Genomic DNA, 8,154 nt, shown 5'->3' with positions numbered 1-8,154 from the left:
GTCACATGAGTTGGGACATGGACATAACTTTAAGTAAAAGTGAATGTTAATTTTTTAATTCAGTTATGGGCAGGTCCGCTAATTGGTTTAATTATTTTCCCAATGGCCTCAATAGGCCATTGACAGGGGGGCAGGTACACAGCTGGCTCGGCTGCTCCCCCGCCGACCTGAAAATGCAAATGACGCGGGGTGACATCGGGAGTTCCACCCAACGTCACTCTGTGTCATTTTACGCGTTGGCGAGCAGGCCCCGCCCCCCGCTCTCCGACACAAAGATCTAGGCCCCTGTTTATATCCCGCACTTCCACGACCAGGACCACTGACATCAAGCCAGTGTTCTTCTCTGTTCACTGCCTCCTACTAGCCTACTATCACTTACAGGAAGACCTGAGGGTTGGCGGGAGACATGGAAGCTGAACGTGAGTTTGTTAACCCCAGAAAACACCGAGAAACTCAAAAGGGATTAAAAAGGTTGGTGAACCATGAGTCCCCGGTGCACTGGTGGGTAGTAATCAATGCCAACATCAAGAGGTTCTTCATTCCAATGGAGAGGGAGTGTTGCTCCCACATCTCTATGGTAAAACAAAAACTGGAGATGTGGGAGCAACACTCCCTCTCCATTGAGAGTAAGAATTTGGTCACCAGGTTGAAGCACTCCTGGTGTTGCTGTACGTGGCGCAGATTTAGCCTTTCCTCACTCTTGCGCCATGGCAATCACCCAAGTCATCTTCCACCTTATCTGGAGGTCAAAAATGGATCGTGTTCACAGGGACAGGATGTACAAACTTCTGGATAAAGGGGGAAAAAGTTTACCTAACATCACCATCACCTTTGTGTGTGGCTGCATCAAGCTGTGCATGGACCCTTGGTATGCAAACATCAAGTATCACTACTTGCTGAGGTTCTACCTGTTCCCAGTGTTGCCAAGGATAGCCACATTGCCCAGAAATGCTCCAAGCAGTTGGACAGTGCCATACCACCTATCCCTCATGGAAAAGCTTATGAGGAAAAACACCTTTGACCACAAGTCCATCAGGTAGTGGTCTGCATGGAATGTCCCAGAGGCCCTATGGGAAAAGGAGGTGGTAGATCCTGTCAGATGGTTCCCTGAGCATTCTGTCTAAGTTATTTGGCAGAATGCCTCATCGCCAGAGCTTCAAAGGAGCACCAAGATGTAGTATGGCTGCTGGTGAGAAAGACTTTCCCCATCAGATTCTTCCGACATGCCTGGAGTCCCATCCTGAGGTGGCTGAGGTGGGGAAGAGGCTGTTGTCCACCTCCTTCTGGGATGTGCTTTTGAGAAGAAAGTATGAAGAGAGATGCAGTGTTTTTTGTTGAGGTTCATCCCAAGCAGCTCTGTGACACTGGACTCTGCTTTAAAGGCTGTTCCCAGGGTCACACTCCAAGATAAACATCAACTGCAGCTGGAGGACCATCAACTCGATGAAAGATGCTCTTTGGTCTGCAAGAGACTTGCTGGTCTTCCAGTGCAAAGAGTTGTTCTCGAATGAGTGTTGCAGTTTGGCACATTCCAAGGTCCAGGACGATGTGCTGAAGGCTACACCAAAGGTTGGGGCAGCCACTGCAGAGGCAGAATGAGGAAAAGTTGCTGTCTAAAGCCTTTCAGCCACAGTACACCAAGGAGCTAGAAACTGTGTAGAACCCTTCGGCTGCATACCTGACAAGGAATGTATATGGTAAATATCAAGAGTATTGAAATTTTATTGAGGCACCTCTGTCAACAATCTGTCAGAGTGGAACATGCTCTATGGAGACAAGTTGAATTCTATTGCATGTTCAGTAATTTTCAAGTCAAAATGTTTTGTAATGTACTTTTATATATTTTATGCATAAAGTATACATTTGGAAAAAGCTCTAGGAAACACAAGACTGATCTGTGAATGAATTTGTTTCACTAGCTGCTCTTACTCTGGTAAACTCGCTGTGCTTGTTTGTCAAGGTAATAAGCACTTGTTAAAACCACAGATAAGAATGGTGGATTGATGACAGAGGTGCTTTTATTCATTAGTCTAATTGTTTGAAATGAAGACAGCAAAACAAAGCTAGCTTGTTATCAATCGGTAACTTTAACAATGGTTGATCACCAAAATTATACTCAGGAGTTGAAGCCCAAGAGAGGAGGACCCTGGGACAGGCAGTCAGCAACACCTAGAGGAGAGTGTGAGAGGAGAACCCCGAGCCAGGCAGCCAGCAGTACCTAGCACCTAATATCTCAGGGAAACATAGGTTCATTGGTTGGCGAGAAACTGCTGTTAGGCACAGTCATCAAATAGCTGAGAATTAGAAAAATACATTCTTTTTAAAAGGGGCTACTTACATGTAAGTAAGAAACACAAGCAATGGGGAAATAAAGTTGTCGAGGCCAGATAAAATAAAGTAGCAAAAGTAAACCTAAGTAAAATAAAGTTAGCACAAGGGAAGTAAATTGAAGCCATGGCAGGACAGCTCGGTCATGTGGAATGTGTGTCTTGTAATATATGGGAAGTTGTGGACGTTATCTGTGTCCTTGTCGGCCACATGTGCAGGAAGTGTCACCAGCTGCGGAACCTTGAGCTCTGGAGTCACTGTGGCACATCCGCAAGGCTGAGTGCTATGTGGATAGCACGTTCAGAGAGGTGGTCACACCCCAGCTTAGGAGCCTGAAGGCAGAGAGGAAATGGGTGACCACCAGGCAGTCCAAGAAAATTAGGCAGGTAGTGCAGGAGTCCTTTGGGGTCCTGCTCGCCAATCAGTTTTCTGCTTTGGATACTGGTGAGAGCGTTGGTTCCTCGGTGAAGCGTAGTCAGGGCCAAGTCTGTGGCACCACAGGCAGCTCTGCTGTACAGGAGGGGCAAAAGAAGAAGGGAAGAGCAGCAGTAATAAGGGATTAATTAGTTAGGGGAACAGACAGGCGTTTCTGTGGCTGTAGATGTGACTCCAGGATGATATGTCGCACCCATGTTTCCAGGGTCAAGGAGTGGCTGGAGGACATTCTTCTGGGGGAGGGTGATCAGCCAGAGGTCGTGGTCCACATTGGTACAAAGACTTAGGTAGGAAAGTGGATAAAGTCCTGAAAGCAGACTTTAGGAAGCTAGGAAGGGGATTGAAAAGCAGGACACCTAAAGCACTAATCACAGGATTACTCCTGGTCCCACGTGCAAGCGAGTTTGGAAATAGGAGAATTGAGTGACTAAACAATTGGCTGGAAAGCTAATGTAGGAGGGAGGGAATCAGATTTCTGACGCATTGGGACTGGTTCTAGGGATGGTGTGATCTGTACAAGTTGGACAGTCTACACCTGAACAAGTCTAGAGTGAATATCCTCTCAGGGAGATTTGCCAGTGCTGTTGGGGGAATTTAAACTAGATTGGCAGGGGGATGGGAACCTGAGGGCAAATGCAGAGCAGGAAACGGGAGTTGGAGAATTAGTGAGTGACTCTCAGCACAGGAATTTGGCATTGTTAAAAGGTATATATGTAAATCCAAGAAGCATAGTAAATAAAGCCGATGAGTTGAGGGCACAGATAGACACATGGCAGCATGATATCATCGCTATAATGGAAACTTGGCTTACAGAGGGGCAAAAATTACAGCTGAACATGCCTGGGTATAGAGTTTTCAGGCAGGATAGAGAGGGGGATAAAGAAGGTGGGAGTGTAGCATTATTGGTTAAAGAAACAATTACACCTGTGAGGAGGGATGATATACCAAATGAAGCATCAAACGAGGCCATATGGGTTGAGCTCAGAAATAAAAAAGGGGCAGCCACACTGGTAGGAATGTAGTATAAACTCCCAAATAGTGGAAGGGAATTTGAAGAGCAAATATGTAGACAGACTTCTGAGTTCAAAAACAATAAGGCAGTATTAGTTGGGGACTTCAACCACCCTAATATCAATTGGGATACACAGCAAGCCCAAAATTCTTGAACAGTATTCAAGAGAACTTTTTTAGCCAGCACATAACAAGCCCATCAAGAGGGGGCGCAATTCTAGATTTAGACTTAGGAAATGAAGCTGGGCAAGTAGAGGAAGTAGCAGTGGGGGACCATTTCGGAGATAGTGACCATAATATAGTTAGATTTAGCATCATTATGGAAAAGGTCCAGATAGAACAGGAGCAAAAGCTCTAAATTGGGAGAAGACAAATTTGACAAAGCTGGGAGGTAAGCTGGTGAAAATGGACTGGATACAGCTACTAATAGGGAAAACAATGTCCAATCAGTAGGAGGCATTCAAAGGCAAGATTCTACAGGCACAGTGTAGACATGCTCCCACAGAGAATAAGGGTGGTCCTGCCAAGTCTAGAGCCCCCTGGTTATCCAGAAGCATAGAGGCCAAGATAAAGTAGAAAAAGAAAGCTTATGACAGTCACAAAAGACTTAACACTGTAGAAAGCCTAGGGGAGTATAGGAAGTACAGGGGTGAAGTAAAAGTGGAAATTAGAAAAGCAAAGAAAGGATACAAAAAAATATTGGCAGGTAAAATCAAAGAAAACCCTAAGATGTTTTACCGATACATTAAAAACAAGTGAATAACTAATGAAAAGGTAGGGCCTATCAGAGATGTACATGGTAACGTGTGGGTTGATGTAGATGTGGGCAGGGTACTTTGTCTCTGTCTTCACTAAGGAGAGGGATGATGCAGACATTCTTGTTAAAGAGGCAGAGTGTGAAATATTAGATACAATAAGCATAATGAGAGAGGAAGTACTGGAGGGACTGGTATCCTTGAAGGTGGATACATCACCAGGGTCAGATGGATTCCTCACTGGATAAAGGTAAGGTCCCAGCGGTTTGGAGGTCTGTGAACATTGTACCATTATCGCGAGCAATATGCCAGAAAATTATAGACCGGTCCGTCTGACTTCAGTGGTGGGCAAATTCTTGGAAACAATTCTAAGAGACAGGATAAGCTATTACTTAGAAAGGCACAGATTGATCAAGGATGGTCAGCATGGTTTTGTTAGGGGAAGATCGTGCCTTAACTTGATAGAATTATTTGATGAAGTAACAAGGAGGATTAATGAGGGTAGTGGAGTGGATGTTGTCTATGTGGATTTCAGTAAGGCATTTGACAAGGTCCAACATGGCAGACTGGTCAGGAAACTGATATCTCATGGGATACAGGGAAAGGTGGCAGGTTGGATCCACAATCCGCTCAGTGACAGAAAACAAACAATATTCGTCGATGGATGTTTTTGCGAATGGAAAATGGTTCCCAGTAGCATTCCACAGGGCTCAGTGTTGGGGCCCTTGCTGTTTGTTGTATATATTAATGATTTAGACTTAAATATGGGAGGCACGATTGGGAAATTTGCAGATGACACAAAAATTGGCCATGTAATTGATAGTGAAGAGAATAGCTGTTGACTCCAGAATTATATCAATGGTTAGATTGAATGGGCGGAGAAGTGGCAAATGGAATTCAATCTGGAAAAGTGTGAGGCAATGCATTTAGGGAGGGCAAACAAAGCAAGGGAATACTCAATAAACGGGAAGTTATTGAGAGGGGTTAAGGAAGTGTGAGTAATTGGACGACATGTTCATAGATCCTTGAAGCTGGCAGGACAGGTGGACAAGGTGGTCAAGAAAGCATATGGAATGCTTTCCTTTATTGGGCGAGGTATTGAATACAAAAGTAGGGATGTAATGCAGGAACTGTATAAAACCCTGGTTAGGCCACAGCTGGAATTGTGTGCTCAGTTCTGATCACCACATTACAGGAAGGTTATGATTGCTCTGGAGAGAGTGCAGAAGAGATCTACAAGAATGTTGCCAGGGCTTGAAAATTGCAGCTATGCGGAGAGTTTAGATAGGCTAAGGGGTGATCTAATTGAGGTGTACAAAATTATGAGGGGCCTAGATAGGGTAGAAAGGAAAGACTTGTTTCCTCTAGCTGAGGAGTCAATTACCAGGGGGCATAGATAAAAGGTACAAGGATCAGAGGGGGCATGTGGGCACTTGAAATTCACTGCCTAAGTTGGTGGTTGGGGCTGAAACGCTCAAATCATTTAAAGGTACCTGGATCTGCATGTGAAGTGCTGTAACCTTCAAGGCTACAGACCAGGTGCTGGAAAGCGGGATTAAAATGAGCAGCTAGCTTCCTTTTTCTCTTTTTGTCCGGCACAGACACGATGGGCTGAATTCCCTCTTTCTGCACCATAACCTTTCTGTGGTTCTATGGTCCTAAGATCAGTCATGATCGTATTGAATGGAGGAGCAGTCTCGACAGGCAGTATGGTCTACCCCTATTTCTTGTGTTAATGCTGCAAGGCATGAGAGCTATGCATAGTGGCCAGTGAACCATGAGCTCTGCTGACCAGAGCGAAGATCAGGATCAACTCTATGGGGAGTGTATCCACTTTGAGCACAATCAGGAAAATGGGCACTGTTTCTCTGAATTGAACGTATGATTCAAGTTTTCAACCAAACTCACTTGCATACCGTCAACCGCAAGATTTCGTGTGAATCAGCACAACAGAGCAGCGTGACCTGGTGTGATCAACAAGTGACACTGAGAACAGAGACATTCGCAACTCAAATATCTGGGGAAGGATCGTACAAAAAGTCAGTTTGAAAATTTTACCTTCAGTGTGGTGTTCAAGATTAAAAGATAAGAGGACAGGCCTTTCTTTTTGGAGAAAAATGTCAATGTGGCTTAAATTATCTGATGAATTGATTTATTTAATGCACAGCAGTACTGAGTGATTTAAATCTGAGTATTGTATCAATTGATTTGGGAAAGTGCTTTGATCTGATTAATTGATTGATTGAAATTCAGTTTTAATTTTAATTTAAATCATAAGTTTTAAAAGCAATGATGAGTGTTTTGAGTTTGTGCACATTGATTTTAAACACTGCATTCATCCAATTGATTGATTTAAATAAAATTTAATTTAAATCATGCAAAAGTTTTAAGAGCAGTGATGACAATGTTCAATCTGAGCAAGTTCTCTCTGCCTGTAGCTGACTGATTCAAAGATGTTGATGAATGGCCACAAGTGGCATTTCAGACCTTTGTATGGAATCTCCAGGCTGTCTCGATGAGGCTGAGGTAGAATGAGGGAGCCTGAGCGCATGTCTGGATTGCAGCCCGGCACCTGGAGGGAGGCGGAAGAGGTGCTGAATGGGTCCACATTGATCACCAGAATGATAGACCATTATCGGAAGCTGACAAGATCAGGAAAAGTGGGGAATCTGTCAGGCTCAGGTGAAGCAGGGCCCAGCAGTCTGTAGTTGAGAACTGAACCCCCCTCTACCAATCTGTATTCAGCAGCAGCTCACTGGAATTGCTCACCATACAGTTTTAGATTGATAAGGTGAATAGCGACTGTCAGGTAAATTGTAAATTGTATGGGGACTATTACACAGCCTTGCTAGACCCCCGGTCTGGATTTTGAAGCCTTATGTTTCTGATCTCCTACTCAAGACAGTTTCAGTCACATCATCATGAAGTGGTTGCAGGATTGTGATGATTTCTTGGACATCCAAATCTCTGGAGCACAATCCACAGAGCCTCGTGATTTACTGAGTCAAAGGCTGTAGTCAGTTCAATCAACTGCCCTCTGGTGCGAGTGTTAAATAATGCCTAGATGAAAAGTTAATTAACCTTGGTTGCCTTTGTGCCAAAACTAAACTGACCACTAATGACATAGCTGATCTACAGTGTGTGGTTGACTGCAGTGTCATTGCCCATTTTGCACCAGATTTCCGAGCCATTCTTGATCTCTTCATCATACAAGAAACTCAGCCTGTCCTTGGAAGTTACCAAAACCAAGCTCATATATCAACCCACACCTGGTCAGTCAAATATTCCACCTCCCATATATGTTGAAGGATAGACTCTGGAATATGTTGAGCACTTCCCATACCTCAGCAGCCACCTCTCTTAAAAGGTCACCATTGAAGAGGAGATCCAAGACTGGATTAGCTAAGCCAGCTCATTCCTCTACAAACTACAACAAAGACCTCTGCAAGTCAATTAAAGTTCTTGTATACAAAACAGTTGTCACTAACTCCTGTACTGCAGTGAGACCTGGACTGTGTATCAGTGGCACATAGGAACACTAGGGAAATTCCATCAGCAATGCCTCCGCCACATCCTCCGGATTCAATAGGAGGACCGTCGAATAAAACCTAGTGGCCTTCTTTAA

The sequence above is a fragment of the Carcharodon carcharias genome, chromosome 8, assembly GCF_017639515.1.
Source record: "Carcharodon carcharias isolate sCarCar2 chromosome 8, sCarCar2.pri, whole genome shotgun sequence".
Classification (NCBI taxonomy): Eukaryota; Metazoa; Chordata; class Chondrichthyes; order Lamniformes; family Lamnidae; genus Carcharodon; species Carcharodon carcharias.
Note: the sequence above shows the minus strand (reverse complement) of the source record.